At 44.0% G+C, this 16653-nt stretch overlaps 1 protein-coding gene across 3 annotated transcripts in view; it reads right to left on the reverse strand.

The window, feature by feature from the left end:
• Positions 1-16653, reverse strand: part of FGFRL1 (fibroblast growth factor receptor like 1) — a 229817-nt gene that overhangs the window by 177126 nt on the left and 36038 nt on the right. The window contains exon 1 of one of the 3 annotated variants that reach the window (XM_074229981.1): positions 15807-16397. The exons of the other annotated variants lie outside the window; for them this stretch is intronic. The gene's annotated coding sequence lies outside the window, so the exon portion shown is untranslated. Of the gene's footprint in view, positions 1-15806; positions 16398-16653 lie in introns of those variants that run through there. 3 annotated transcript variants of the gene reach the window in all.

Here is a 16653-nt window from a genome sequence, read left to right on the forward strand (position 1 = left end):
GCAGGAGTTTCCCTCAGTCTCTGTGGGACACCTGTAAAAACACCAGAATGAGAAGGAATGAGGGGGGAGGAAAGGACAACAGGCTCCCGGCCCAGTTTCTCCCTAGGACAGAGGCCTGGCCTCGTATGACATCCATCAGTCTTCTCTATTTTCTCCTCCCAGGGGCCCTGTTCTGAGAGGCGCCAAAAGGGTTCTGTGATCCAATCTGCCCTGGTGACTGTCTCACCCCAAGCGGCTCCCTCAGGGAATCCCTCAGGGCCACTTCAACCATCCATCTTTCCACCCTCCTTAAAAGCAGGAAAAGTGGCCCCAGTCAGGGTTAGAAGGCCTGGCCCAGGGACAAGCAGGAGGCAGCATGGTGCCCTAGGAAGGGGCCTGGATTTGAATTCTACCTCTGTCACTTACTATGCATGAGAAATCACCTTCCCTTTCCAGGCCTCAGTTCCCTTCTCTATAAAAATGTAAGGAGGGAGTGTTGGGCTATCTCACTGGGCTTAACCTTTTATATGTCCTGTGAGACACTTGGATACCATCTGAGAATCATATTTTTAAATGAGAAAAATACATATATATTACAAAGGAAACAAAACATATTGAAAGATAATTAACATTTTTTCAGAAGTTCATAGATGGCAGGTTAAGATACCCTGGATGAAATGACTTGAGGGCCCTTTTCAGTTCAGCTGCCCATCTATAAAATGAAGGGATTGAGCGAGATGACCACTAAGATCTTATCCAGCTTTGAATCTGTAACTGTGAGATCCTTAACTTCCTCTGTGGCATAGTTAACCTGGCCTTGCCAATCCTCTCATGTCACATACTATGAGACTTTGAGCAAATGACTTAATCTCTCTAGGTCTCAGTTCTTCATCTGTAAAATGAGGGGATTAGAGACGACCTATTCTCCATATACAACCCTATAATTCTGGAAGCCTCTGACCACTGGAGTGTGGCTTTTGAGCTGAGTATATAACATAACTAAAATGCACTGACTCCCTCCTACCTCCATCCATGGACTCCCCTGCTTCCCAGCAAAGCTCTGCTCAAGCACCACCTCTCACACCAAATCTTTCCTAATCCCGTCCCCTTCTCCCAAAATTTATAGGGTCCTTCTTCCTCCCAAAACTGACCTTTTAAAAATGTTGTCTGTATTCTATATATACTTCTTTATTTAAATGCTAAACAAAAAATCTCATACTCTAGACTGATATTAAATATAGGAATAGAAACAAACATTGGACCTGGAATTTCATTGAGATTGGCAATGGTCCAAAGAGGAAATTCCACCTACCAATGTAACTTGGAATCTTAAGAGTTAGCTGGAGGGCAGCTAGGTGGCACAGTTGATAAGAGCACCATTCCTATAGTCAGGAGAACCTGAGTTCAAATCTGACCTCATACACTTGATACTTACTTAGCTGTGTGACCTTGGGCAAGTCACTTAACCCCATTGCCTTGCAAAAAAAAAATTACCTGACAAAGAGACTTCTAAAAGAGCCCACTGATCTATTCAGTCCACACCTGAGCATACCAAAATAAAAGGTAGTCCTGTCTAATTTTAGTTTTAACATTTTTTAAAAAATCTACATATACATGTGATTTTCTAAGTCAGTGGGCAGCTCATGGCAATCTTTATGTGCTGTTTAGGAGTCCCAATTTCCATTTGAGTTTGATACCATTGACTTAGAACACTGAGAGATGAGGTAGGGGTTAGTCTAGGTCATGACCAATATGTCTTCAGAGATGGTACCTGAGCCCAGCTCTCCAACTGCCCCTTTGGAAAGTACAGTATCCAGAAGAAGAGAGGGGACAGTCCCCTCTCTTCTGTCCTTATCAGACCACATGGCAAGTATGATGGTCAGAGAATTACATCTGATGAAGGACACAGACAATATAAAGTGTGTCCAAAAGAAGATGGTGAGGATAACAAAGAGACAATAGATAACCATAGAAAAATGGAATGGGGCAGCTAGGAGGCACAATGGATAGAGCACGGCCTTGGAGTCAGGAGTACCTGGATTCAAATCCAGCCTCAGACACTTAATGATTACCTAGCTGTGTGGCCTAGGGCAAGCCACTTAACCCCATTTGCCTTGCAAAAAAAAAAAAAAAGAAGAAGAAGAATGGAGAGAAGGAACCAAACACATTTAACCTGGAGAAGGATATGCCTGGTGTCTTCCATTATTTGAAGGGTTAACTTGTGAAAAAAATAGTGGTCACTCTTAGAGTGGTCCTGTTGAAGCCCTGAAGTCAAAATTAGAGCAAAGGATTGAAGATTCTGATGGAAGTAGGAAAAACATTGAAGGCTATGCAAAAAGGGAATGGTCAGCTTCAGGGGACAATTTACCCCCCCCCCATCTCAAAGTTTTCAAGGGTTGGTTGGATGACCACTAATAGGGGGAATATTATAAAAGGGATTCCTGCTGACCACACTCTACCATGTACATTCACACTGTACCCAAGGTCCCACCATTAAAATTCCATTCTCTTGGCTTCTAGTAGGCCCCTAACAGAACTAATAATACTAGGAAAGGGATATCAAATGGGACATTGTCTTTGAACCAGAGTATTTAGATTAAAAAGGATACAATTGCATAAACATGTATTAAGTAACCACTATGCTAGTCTCTGAGGATACAATGAAAAAAATGCAAGTCCCCAAAGCACACAAATAATTATATAAAATAACATTTAGCATTTATAAAGCCTGCAATATACTTTACATACATGTTATCTCATTTAAGCCTCATAACCATCCTATAAAGTATGTCCTATTATTATACCCATTTTACAGATGAGGAAACTTTAGATGAAAGAAATTAGTCAGTTTATCAGGATCACACAGCTACTAAGTACATTGAGGCAGGATTTGAACTCAAATTCTTCTTAATTCCAAGTCCTTAAGCAAACAGGACATCAAAAAAAGAAATTCTGCCTCCTCCAACCTCCCCTCCAAAAAAAAGAGTTTAAGGAAAATTTGATGGGAAAGACAACACTTTAAGCTAGAAAGATGGGGCAGGTTTCCTAGAGCTTCTGAGCTTGGATTTGAAGGGGGAAAAAAAGAAAAATCAAGGTGGATGAAAAGCTTAATAGTCTCACATTGACTTAGAAAATCACATGTATTTGTAGCTTTTTTCAAAATTATTAATACATCAATACATTAAAATCAGACATGAATTACATGAGGATAGATATAAAATAAGTTTGAAAAGGTGGATTCTAGGCTCACTGGGAAAGGATATAAATGTCAAGCTGAGGAACTGGTTACTATACTCTGTAGATAAAAAGGAGATCCTGAGGGTTTGGGGTTTTGAACAGGGAAATGAAAGTCAGTCTTGTGTAATGGGAAGACTATTTTGAAAGTTTTATAGAGAGTGGATTAGAGAAGAAAAATAGTAGAAGCTGGGAGACCAATTAGGAGACTACTGCAAAAGTTCAGGTAAGCAGAGATGGAAGCCTAAATCAGGGTGGTTAACCTGGGAGTGAAAAAAAAGGTGAAAAAATATTATGGACATAGAACAAGGTTTAGCAATCAACTAGATCTAGGCAGAGCATCTTTCAAATGGAACTATGAAAGAAGGTGATAGTCAGTGCCACATGAAGCTTTTATAAAAATTGGCCTAGAAACACTGCAAATAAATGGGAAAAGGCAAAAATAGTAAAACACATCCTTTGAAGATCATAACATGCTAAAAATAATGATCAGTTCAGGGAACAAAAACAAAAGGCACAGTCCCAATTGAAGGCTTAAAAAATGAAATCCTAAATAATGAGTTAGAAGAACAAATCATAGAAACAATTAATAATTATGAAAAGAAAATTATAATGATGAAGCAATATCAGCTAAAGCACAAGCAGCTAAAGCAATCCTCGGGGAGAAAATTAAATCATATATATAAAATCTGGATAAGGCATGAGAGTTTGGAAAGAGGAAAAATAACAGTTTTCAAACAAAAATAAGAAACTTTACAATGGTGAATGAAATAAATAGTAATTGCCATTCTGGGGTGACAGACTTCTTCACTGTCTAAGTGACTTGAGGTTAGGGTTCAAGAGTGAAATCAGAGCTTGATCATGAGATAAAGGCATCAACTAGGTGAGGTGGCCCCTGAACATAAAGATGCTTTAACACAAATGGGATCACTGAGAGAAGAGAAGTGGGCGGGCTACTTTGACTCAGAGACAGTCAAAGAGGACACCCCTTTACCTAAGGGTTGGGAGCCATAGAGCAATGAAAAGAAGGAGGAATTTGCAGTCAGAAAACTCTTTGATTCTTGGCTCATCCAGTATTGCTGTATGACCTTGAATAAGTAACCTTCCTTCTCTGGGACTCCATTCCCTCAGCTTTAACAACAACCAAACAGTGATTTTTAGAGTCCCTTTCAGCTCCAGTCCCAACTTTGGATCCTGTCCAGCTTGGCTGAAGCTTCTAGGGCTTATTGCTCCAAAAGAGCCCTGGAGGGACAACAACACCACTCATTAATAATATGTTTTCCATACATTATCTCATTTGGTTCTCACAACCACCATGGGAAGTTCAGACAAATAATCCTATTTTATAAAGGAGATTATTAAGTTTCCAAGAAGCTGGCTTATACAACTAAGAGTCAGAGGCAAGATTCAAACTCAGGCCACTCCTTATTCTAAATTGAGCTAAAGAGAAGAACCTTGTTCCTTGGGGAAAATTCTGGTGGGGTGGAGGGGGTCCTCAGACCTGGGGAAAGCAGAGGATATGGTATGGGGGAGGCAGAGGAGAGGAATACAGTCAAAGGCCTCAGGTTGCCAGAAGGCTAGTCACTTTTAAGTTCTCAGAATTCCTCTGATGATGTCCCCCTCCCCCTCCCCAGCCTCAATGACCTCTAAGCTTCCTTCCAGCTCCTAATCTGGATTCTTAGGTATGTTATAGGGAGATAGAGGCACCATGGACCACATTCCTGGTGTCATACAGATACTGGTGGGGGGGTAAGGAGAGGAGGGTTTTTCCAATGCCCTTCCCTACCCCCCTACTGTAGCCCAGAGAAAAGTGTTTCAGGACTTCCTGGCTCAAAGGGTAGGCTTATCTAGCCCAGGGGAGCAGCTGCCTCAGCCAGGCGGGCAGAGGGGCAGGGAGGCAGACGTCTGCCAGACTTCTCTCACACTTCCCTCTTATCTCCAAGCAGTCCAGGCCCTCAAGCTGAAACAAGGGGGCAAGGCCAGACTCATTGCCCTCTCACAGGCCTGACCTGCCCCACTACCCCCATTCTGAAATGGTCCTGAACTGCCCAGCTAACAGGCTGAAATTCCCTCTCAGACAGAATACTCTCTATTTACACAGATGGACAAACAGAGGCAGATGGCCACACATCATAAAAATGTTGGAGAGCTCCCACATACAAAGTCAGATTTTTTTGGTTTTGGATCCAAACCTATGATTTTCCTGTTGCAGGAAATTCCAGGTAAGAAAACTCCCTCTACCAAAGCAGACTGCAACCACTTCAGCAGCTTGGTCTTGGGGAGCTGTCTGGGTCCAGAAAGAGGGTGAGTCCCTAGTCCTGGGACACACAGCCTGGATGAGACAAGAGGCCAGGACCTGAGCCTTTCTCCCAGATTCTAAGCACAGAAAAATATAGCAACTCAATGGCACACTCAGGGAACCCCAAATGTCCACACTCACAAGTGATACCCCACCCAGGGCCTAGTCTACATTCTCACTCATAGCCAGAAAGGCTCTCAGTCTCCATCCAGGCTGCTCACTGAGTTCTGGGTGCTCCCTGCTCCCCCAGGGCTTTGTTTTGTATAACAAGACAGTGCTTGTAATACAAGCAGAAGGGGGCCCCTCCCGTCCCCAGGACCTGCCCCCTGGAGGCTGAGGAAAGGAGGCAGGGCTGGGTCCCCTGGAAAGCCCAGGACTCTGCCCCTTCCAAGTCACCAGCCTTGGAAGGGACCCTGCTGGGGAGCCAAAGTGCCAATTAGGGCCCTGCCCTGGCAGGGGAGGGGAGGGACGGGGAAGGAGCCCCTTCCTTCTTTGCAGGGGCCTGCCTCTCCCTTCCTGCTCCATTCAGATACAAGGCAGACCCTGGTTAATGGTTACCCCAGACTCCCATCATCTCCTCCCTCTCTGTTGGGACCCCCAACTCCCCCAGGAGGCCAAGAGGTAGAAGACTCCCCAAAGTCTCAGGCCTGACAACTCTGAGCTGGGGTCAGACATTCAGCCAGTCCCCTAAAGGAGCAGAGGGTGGCTTCTGGGAAGAGAGAAGACATTTACTTGTTTGTTGGGGGTTGGAGGGCCCTTCTACACCTTCCTCACTAGTCACCATTTCCAGCCTTCTGGTATTTTCCCTGGCAGCCCCCAGCACAGTATGCCCCTCTTATCTCTACCTCCCCACTTCCAGCTTCCTTCAGTCCCAGAAGTCCTCTCCCTATCCCCCTTAATTCCAGTGCCTTCCCTTTGTTCAATGTTTTTATTTATCCTATTGATAATTTGTATATGGATGTAGACTTGGGGGCATCTAGGTGATCCAGTGGATAGAAGTCCTGGAGCCAGCAAGGCAGGAGGATTCAAATCCAGACTCAGTCATTTACCCATTGTGTGACCTTAGACAAGTCACTTACCCTCTCTATGCCTCAGTTTCTTCAAATATAAAATGGAGAAAATAATAACTCTGCCCCCTCCAACTCTCACAGTTATTATGAGGATCAAATGAGATATTTGGAAGCATTTTTGACCTATAACAGAAGCTTAATAAATGGTTATAGACTAACTTTCCGAAGAAGGTCACACAATACAGGGAGAAGGAGCCTTTAGAATTAGTTCATCTAAGCTGGGAGCGCTGCTTGTGTTTCTGGTTAGTGAAAACCCAGGGTCACTCATCACATTACAAGGGAGAAATAATGGAGATTTTTAGGAAAGCACCTAACACATAAAGGAAACTGAGACCCAGAAAGAAAGTAACTGAGGATAAAAGAAAATAAGTGTAAAAAATATTTTTTTTAACTTCTCTTATACTTTTCTTTCCTATCCCATGGTTTTCTTTCTTTTCCCTTAGTCCTAATTCCTCATATATAAAATGACTAATATGTATGTTAAACACAAAAGTCCAGGGGAGGTGAAGTGGGAAGCAAGGGTGGTAGAAAAAATGTGTAACTTCTAAATACAAAAATGGATGAATGTTGAAAAATTTCCATTACATACAATTGGAAAAATAAAATATCAATTAAAAATCATTTTTCTTTTTCTCTTATGCTTTTCCTTCCTATTCCATGGTTCTCTTTCTTTTCCTTTAGTCCTAATTCCTCATACACAAAATAACTAAAATGTAGATATGTCAAACATGAAAGTACATGTACAACTTTTACCAGACTATTCACAGTCGGGGGTGGGGGGTTTAGATGGAAAGATGGTAGAAAAATGTGCAACTTATAAACAGGAAAGTGGATGAATGTTGAAAATTTGCCATAACATAATTGGAAAAATAAGATAAAATATCAAAAATAATTTTTATTATAAGTAGAAAAATTAAAGAATCATACATGTAAAGTTGAAAGGAACTTTGCCTAACCAATGAAGAAACTGAACCTTGAAAGATGAAGCAAGAAAGGGTAGCTAGGTAACAGTTAGGAAGACCTCAGTTCAAATCCAACCTCAAACATTTACTGGCTGTGTGACCCTAGATGAGTCACTTAACTCTGCCTCAAAAAAAAAAATGAAGTGACTACCCAGGACTGCCAAGGTAGGCACCAGAGTTAGTAATAAAGTCAGAACTGGGATTTGAAACCAGACCCCAAATTCCACAGGGCTTCCTTCACTAAATAAAATGACAAGTGATCAGTTGAAAGACAGTCCCAAGGGAAGGGAAAGTTGTGTCAGAGGAAAAGTCTGGGAGGCTTCAGGGAAGCAGAGGTAGGGAAATAAGACCTTCCATCCAGGAGGGAGGGCGCCCCAGGCCATGCCTCCATTTAGCACCTGAATAGACATGGTGTGCATTGTTCTCTAATTGTCCCGTGAGTGTATAAATCTTGTCTCTACACTGAGACTTGGAGCCGCCCCAGGGCAGGGGAGCGGGGCCAGGGAAGGCGTAGGGTGCAGAGGAAGAAGGAGGCTGGCCACCAATCTCCTCCTCCTTCCCCCACCTATCAGCCTGGCTCACCACCCAGGCAGCTCTCAGCCTGTGGGCCCTGGGCTGGCAAGGGCCGCCAACAGGGAGCTCTGGGGGCTCCAGACCCCCGGCTTTCCCACTAGCCTCTCTGCCTCTGGCCTGAGGCACCCAGCAATCCTCCAAAAAGGGAGGAGGATGGGCAGGGAGGGGAGGGGAGGGGAGGAGGAGGATATGCTAGGGTCAGGCCTGGCTAATAAGAACCACCAAGAAGGAGTCATTGTAATTAGGGGGCTAATGACAACAATAAAGGCTCACTGTCCCTCCCACCCCCTCCCCATCCCTCCTGCCTCCTTCAAGACTCAGCTGAAATCCTACTTTCAGCAAGAGACCTTTCCCAGTCATCTCTTCTGTCTCCCACCATGCTAGAGAGACAGAGACAGAGAGAGAAGGAAGAGGAAGGAAAAGAAAAAAGAGGAAGAGGGAGAGGAGGGAAAGGGAGAAGTTGAGGAAGGGGAGAAAGAAAGACAGAGACAGAGAGAGGACGAGTAAAGGAAAGAAAGAGGAAGGAGAGGAGGGAGTGAGGGGGGAAGGGAGAGACAGACAGAAGAGAGAGAGACAGATACAGAGACACAGAGTCAGAGAGAGAAAATATATGTGTTGTTTATATGCCATCTTTCCCATAAGATCTCCAGCTCCTTAATCCTCGGTATTCAGCAAAGTGCTTACTAATAAAGGCTTGTTTACTTGCTCCCATGTTTACAAAGTTGCTTTCAATTTGACCAAGTTGACAATAGCTGTGAAGGAGCCAGGGCTGTTATCCTCTTTTTCCTGACACAAAAACTGCAGCTGACATGGGCAAGAGGACATCCCCCGGGGTCCTGGAGAATCCCACAGCTGAGGTTGGACCCAAACCCCCAAATCCAAAGCCTGGTCCACCACATCAGGATGCCTCTCCAGCTAAAACGCCCGCTCCTTCCCACTCCTGGGAAGTTCATGGAATGGGTTTTTCTTTCCATTCATAAACTCCAGAGAATGGATGAGATTTGCATCAGAAGCAGAAGCTAAACCAGAGGTTGCTGACTCTCACCCTAGTGTTCTTTCCCCTACATCACTAGGAGGGCTGTTGGCCTCGCTGACCAGTGAAAACTCGTGGTCATTCAGCCCACTATTTGGGAGAAATAAAGGATATTTTCAGGAAAGCAAGTGATGTTACTCTTATTTTATAAAGAAATATAAGTCTAGAGAGGCAAAGACACACAGTCAGTAATAGGCAGAGACAGAATTTGAACCCAGATCTTGAGATTTCCAAACCCTAACATTCTTTTTTGCTAATATACAAACAGCTTCTCCTTCTTTTCAGACATTAAGATGCAAGATGAAGTCAGCACATAAGCCTGAGCTAAAGGCCCAAAGCTCAGTATTTATCCCAACCTCCCCAGGCAGAAGCAAGATGGAGAGAAGGAGTAGGATCCCAAAGTTCTTCCTGCTGGGCCATTTCTGAGGATATGCAAGTTGGGAGGGATCTTGGAGACTGACTAGAGCAACCTTCTCATTTTCCAGATGAGGAAACTGAGGCCTAGAAGTTCTTTCCCCATGTGGTTGCTTCTCTGGGCTATTTCTGAAATCAATCTCATGACATCTATGCTAGCAAACTAATGGATACTGTCACAGTAGAGTCAGAACAACTGAGATCATCAAGGCTAATACAAGAGTATCCCTGGCTCTCCCCTTTCCCACCCCCACCCCTACCTGTCTCCCCACCCTTGGGGGTTTAGGAATTCATGGCTCTCAGTCCTCTATCCCCAGCTCTAATCATAGAGACTGGGTTTGGGAAGCATCTCTAGAGAGCTCATACACTGGTCTGAGGGCCATCAACTGGACATTCTAGTAAGACCATTCTTGAGAACCAAAGACTAGGTCTTCTGAGAAAGAGAGAATGGGAAACAAAGTTACCTGGACACTGAACAAATTCACTCCTATAAGCCCAGTAAGTCTTTTTTGTGTCTTCTCCCCAAGAAGCAAGAAACCTTCCAGCTCCAACATCTTTGATCTCAAAAGTGACAGGACATGGGAATGGGAATGACAGTGTTTGGAAAATGGGAGTTGGAGTGCTGGGGCAAGAGTTTGACCCAAGCCTGAGGCTTGGAATTTTGAGTTAGAACCCACACAAGAAGCCACAGGTCAGGCTGTAGAGCCAAGGTTAAAGTTGGGATAAAAGCCTGAGTTGGGGTTGGGGTTTGGGTCCAAAAGAGGGCAAGTTTAAATTATATATATATATATATATATATATATATATATATATATATATATATATATATATATACACCTCTCATTATATCACTTTAGGTAGTTTCCTTATCTGTATACTGACAGATTTGAACAAGATAATCTCTAAACTCTGAATCTATAATATTATGATCTGGGAGGGATCATGGGGTTGGCAGCAGGTGGGTAGAGACAGCAGCATGAGAACTGGGAAGAACAAAGACATTACATGTTCTCTTCCATATTCTGCCCAGTTAGAGGAATCGAAGGAGGCAGATTTCAGCTCAGGTCACTGTAACCAAGAGCTTCCTAAGGATGGGAGCAGGCTGCCCATATAATGTGGGCTGACTAGAGAGATCTTGAGCTTCCTAACAAGAGGCATTTTCAAGTGGAGGCTGGCAAAGGCTCCTTCAGGAATGTGACAGAGGGGATTCCTGCCCTGGGCGGGGGCTATTCTGAGGTCTCTTCTAGATTTGAGAACATGTGATTCTAGTTGGGCTTATGTGGCTTCCACAGTCTGGGTGAGGGGCCTCCCTTCCTGGCAGGCCTGTCTCTGTCTCTGCCTGCATGTGTATGTCTCTCCCACCGTCTTCCCCCCCGTCTTCCCCCCACCAGCCCTACGAGCATCTGATGACAGGGAAGCCTCAGCAGCCCATGGATATTATCTGAATGAATCTGTCATCAAGGCCTCATTGTACATCTCACTCTTCACAACTCACGATTTCCACCTCTGGGGGACCCAGTAGGGAGGGTCCTGGGGGCTTCCACTGTCTCAGGCTACAGCCAAGGTCAGGCTGAGTGGATGGGAGGCCTTGGGAGAAACAAAGCCCTTTCTCAGTCCTCCAGGCCCATGCTTCCAGCGGTTCTACATCTCTGTTAAAGTAGTCATTTATTCATCCAATTGAGAAGAGGGTAAAAAGTTGCTTTTGGAGCCAAGCTCAAGCCCCCCAGCCCATTGCCCCCTCCCCCCATCAGTTGACCTCAAGAAGAAGGAATTGGGCTTCCCGAAAACAGTATCTGTCAGAGTTCTGACGCCTGATGCCCTCCCAACCAGGCCTCACCAGCCAGCCAGGCCGATTATCTGGGGCTTGGCTCTGTTTTCTGTCTCCCTAGAAAAACATGCCTCTTCTCTCTGGTTTTCTATTTAAAAACAGGCTGCAGGGGGTGGGAGTGCAGGGCTTCCAGATCAACAGGTTGGAACTATTAACATGGGGAGTGGGGGTGGGAGCGGGGGAAGGGTCCTGCAGCCCCTCTGTCAACATCTGGACCAGGGCAGCCTTCATCCAGAAGTTATTTGCCTATCAGCAGGAGGCTGGTTTGTTTATTTTCTCTGAACTTTGAAAGGGAAAAGCTGCACTGCTTCCCATCCCAGAGCCAGTTCTCTCCCTGCCGGGCTGAGACTAAATGAAATCTGCATGAATCCTCTCGGGGTGTCCATGCACATGCACAAACCTCTACCATGGGGGGGTACCTTGGGCCCTGACCCTCAGCAGTAAGCTCTAAGCTGCCCGAACAGCTGAAGGGATGGACTGCACTGAACCATCCACACTCCATTGTCCAGGAGTCAGTGGCACCATGGGGACTGAGTTAGGAATCATCGCCCCACTCCATGAGAAGCGCTAACAGTCTCAGGTCTCCCCAAATGCTTAAAAAAAAGCACATGATCTCTCTCAGATCATAATATATAGATTCAGAGCTTAGAGATTATTTTATTCAAATCTTTCATTATACAGATGAGGAAAGGAGGCAAGGTTAAGTGACTTGCCTAAAGTGGTATATGGTAAAGATGAAATGCAATTTTGGTTCAATTGCATACAATCTAAACTCTTATATTTTTCCTACCATTCCCTGATAACTTGAAAAAGTTATCTTACTCACCAGCAGGTAGCTTTAAACACACACACACATTTATCCTTCATTTTCTGAAGAAGACCATGACAATCAAGGAGGTGATGTCATGACAAACATGTGAAATGAATTTGAGTGAAGGGCGCTGTGCTAAGTCACCAGCCTCACTCTCTCCTCCAGCACCATCTGCATCCAGTGGCCAGATATGAATCAGGACAGAGATGACCCTGATTGTGACTTGCCCGGTGCCAGTAAGTGGCAAGTAGGCTATTGAAACTCCTGTCCTCCTGAATATCTAAACACACACACACACACACACACACACACACACAAACACACACACACAGCATTTTACTAAGTAGGGACTCTCAAAAATCATCAATGACCAAAGAGTCACCATATCCAAAGGTCTTTTTTTTAATTCCTGCCCTTATCCTCCTTGGCTTCTACTTATCCTGAAGAAAAGAGGCAAAAGGACAGAGGGACTAAAAGAGGAAGGGAAGAAAGGAGGAAAAGGATAGCAGGGGAAAGGACAAAGGCAAAGAGGAACATTGGGAGATGGCATTCCTCATAGTCCTGACCCAAGGGTCAGACTCCATCCCTCTAGAAGGGCCCAGACAGAGATGAGTGTATGAGCTGGAATCACTCAGAGCCAACTCGGAGGTCTCCTATCAGAAACTCCAGAAAATCCTAGTTTGTTTGGGAAGTCACCCAAGCTAGACCAATAGCACTCTTCAGGACCCTATCAATACAAAATGGAAGTTGCTAGATCTTGAAGTCATTAAAGACTCAAGAAAACACAGCAGTCTAAACTTTGCATTCACATACTAGTCACCCCTTTTTCCCCATCCCTATTCCTTACACCCAGCTACATCTTCATCTTTTGAAGTCCAAGGTTAAGGGTCATATGCTCCAGAGGGTCTCCCATGACTATGGATCTGGGATTTGTTGCCAAAAGGGACCTCAGAGAGTTAGATAGTGACTAGTGTGCTGAGACCAAAATCAGGAAGATTCATCTTAAATTCAAATACAGCCTCAGACACTTACTAGCTATGTCAATCACTTTTAACTGTTTGCCTCAGTTTCCTTATTTGTAAAATGAGTTAAGAGAAGAAAACATCAATCCACTACAATACTTCTGTCAAGAAAACCCACATGGAGTCATAGAAAGTTGAACAAAACTGAAAAAGGATTGAACCACAATAAAAAAAAAACAGAACTTTAGAAGTCATCTAATCCAACACCCTCATTTTACCACTCTGGTCCAAAATAATTTGTTCAGTCTTTCAGTGTCTAAATTAAATTTATGTTTCCTTTTGGAGAATCAAAATCACAAGATTTAGAGCTAGAAGGATCTCTAAGAGATGATGTGTATAAAGGAAAAAATTGAATTCTAGAGAGGGAAAGGGTTGGACCAAAGATGGCACCAGCCAGGATTCAAACCCAGATTGCCAAACTTCTAATCCTTCTGAACACTAGCCATTACCTCTTCCAAAGTTTTCTTCTCCTGGTCCTGCCAGGTTTAGAGATCTGTCCTCCTCAAAACCAAGTGATGTAGTCAAGTAAAGTCTTGTGGTTGACCTTCCAACTCAGAGTCAGTTAGGGGCAAGGGCCCACGTGCCATTTTTTCTACCCACCGTGACAAGCTCTTATTTGATTTCTATTCCCTGCTGGGTCTGGGTCAGAATTCTGCCCTGGACCTTTAAGAGAAAACTATTCCTTTTCCCAACCCCCACTGAAAAACAAATAAATCTCAGAGCCCTCCAAATGCTTCCCAGAAACCTTCAAGGGCTCCAGAAAGCTCATGGAAAGTCAACAAGGCAGGAGATTTGCTAGTTCTCTTTTTCACAAATGGCAGAAGAATGCTGCTTGTGTCAGTTTCCCTTATCAAACCTAAGTTTAGATCACAGGATTCAGAGTTAGAAATGATCTTAAACCCACACTATTAAGACTTTAGAAAACCAAAAAGACATCTAGTCCTCATTTGATAGAGGGGAAAACTGAGGCACAGAGATTTGGAACAAGGTCCCAAAATGAATTGTTTCCACTTAAACACCAGTATGATGACCCCTATGTGATCTCACCAAAGTGGGTATTCCCTCTACTGATACAGATGTCAACCCATACACCTTTTTCCTTTGATAGCTGCTATTTTTGCTATAGTAATATTTACCTAATGCATTGGGGGGCCCTCCTTGACTTCTCCTGACATCACACTTTATGTGTCCTAAATTTCATTCTCTAAAGGGCAGAACAGAAACTAATCCATAATCTTAAAATATTTTCCCTTCTCCCTATTCCAAAACCAATTCATTCTGGCTTTTCCTATTTCTGTTAATGATACCAGTAACCCAAGTTTAGAACCACTGGGTCGCCTGTTTCTAATCTCATCCTAACTCTTTAAATTCCTATCACTTCAGAGACCAGAACTAAGGCTAAGGATCCAGGCCTTCAGAACCCAGGCCTCCTAACTTCTGGTACAGGATACCCTGGGGTTAATTTCCCTTTAGCCTGGGAGGAAGCCAGCATCTTCCCTGTTGGCTAAACAACCCGAGAGACCTCAGCAATGACAGGAAGTGGGAGAATGGAAACAAAGCTGGTCAATCAACTCAGGGTTGGGACTTAAGTCTTATCCCCTTTCTGGATGTCAGTGTCCCCCTCTATAAAATGACAGTCCCTTCTGGATTAACTGTTCTATGAAATATGAAGTCCCAGCCAGAAGAGTCATCCAGCTAGGAGCAGAAGTCAATCTCCCTTCCTGCCCCACCCTGTCCCAAGAGGAGGACTAGCTGTTCTCTACTAGTCCTAAGGTTGTGGTGTCCCTAGGACCCTGAGTCCTTTCCTTTATGAGGGTCACCTCACAGGGCCAAAGGTCATGGAGAGATGAGATGGTGTGAAGTTTCAGCTGAAGACTATGGGGTTCAATAAGTCTAGGTTAGGGCAAAGGACTGTGTCCACCTCTTCCCACCTCTCATTAGTGCTTTTAAAATTATTAGTGGGGACGGCTAGGTGGCACAGTGGATAGAGCACCGACCCTAGAGTCAGGAATACCTGAGTTCAGATCCAGCCTCAGACACTTAATAATTACCTAGCCATGTGGCCTTGGGCAAGTCACTTAACTCCATTGCCTCATAAAAAAAAAATCTTAAACCCCTAAAATTACTAGTGCTATAGACTGGTTGGAGAGGTGGGGAGACTAGTAGAGTAACATCTACTGTAAATACAAAATATTAGGGAAAGTAGGTATAATATAGAGAGAATGATTACAGCTCAAAGCAGAGAGAGATAGAGAAGAGAAGGATAGAGTGGGAGAGTAGACACAGGAAGAACACATGGAGATATGGTAAGAGTGGATGAAAGAACAAGGTTCCAGGGAAAGGAAAATTGGGAGTTTGTGGAATACATTTCTTTCTCTCTAATCTAGAAAAATCTTAATCCTGCTCTTTTCTTTCTGAAACTGCCAACTTAAAAATTTCTGCAAATCCCAAAGGAATCTCTCCCCATGAAATCTCTCCCCATGACACAGTGGTTCCCCAAACACCAGGGCTTTCCTTTCCAAGGGAAAATGAATTCCTGACTCCTCCAGCCCAAGCTGGAACCATTTGGGGTGTCTCCAACCTGTGATCCTGGAGGACCAGGGGAAGATTCAATCATTCAGGCACTTTCCCTGGCTGCCTTCTAAAGCAATCTGGAGTTCTCCAACCTTTAAAAAAATGTTGATAATTCTATTTCAGTACAATTGATTTCTTTTGCCATTCTGTCAAACTATTAACTAATTATTCTGGTCAAAAAGTACTAAGCTCTTAGAGTATGTCAGACATGTTGCTAAAAGCTGGGAATACAAATATAAACAAAAGGAAAGACAGTCCCTCCCCACAAAGAGCTTACATTCTAATAGGAAAGACAATATATAGAAATGCAATGAAAGGGGAAATGGGGAGATACTTGGCAAAGGGGCAGAATATCCAAGTATAGCCTTGTGGAAAATGAAGAAAGGATTGGTCTGGATACCTCAGAGGAATCCCAGTCAGAGGGAGGAGCCCCAAGGGCAAAAGGAATTCTGGATTAAAATCCTCTGAATTTTATCTGCATTAAAAAATTTTACTCTGAGAGGGGGTCTTCAAGACCCTAAACTAATTGCCAAAACAGTTCATGGCAGAAAAAAAGCTTAAGAATGAGAGGGGGGTGGCTAGGTTGCACAGTGGATAGAGCACTGGCCCTGGAGTCAGGAGTACCTGAGTTCAAATCCAGCCTCAGACACTTAATAATTGCCTAGCTGTGTGGCCTTGGGCAAGCCACTTAACCCCATTTGCCCTGCCAAAAAACCTAAAAAAAAAAAAAATGTGAGAGAGAGACAGAGAGAGAGAGAAAATAAAAGATTAAAATTCCAATAACCTTGTCAAGAAAGCTAGAACCTGATGAGAACCTGTCATTGGCTCCTTCCAGACTGCCCAAAGGTGATGTC

The sequence above is a fragment of the Macrotis lagotis genome, chromosome 3, assembly GCF_037893015.1.
Source record: "Macrotis lagotis isolate mMagLag1 chromosome 3, bilby.v1.9.chrom.fasta, whole genome shotgun sequence".
Classification (NCBI taxonomy): domain Eukaryota; kingdom Metazoa; phylum Chordata; class Mammalia; order Peramelemorphia; family Peramelidae; genus Macrotis; species Macrotis lagotis.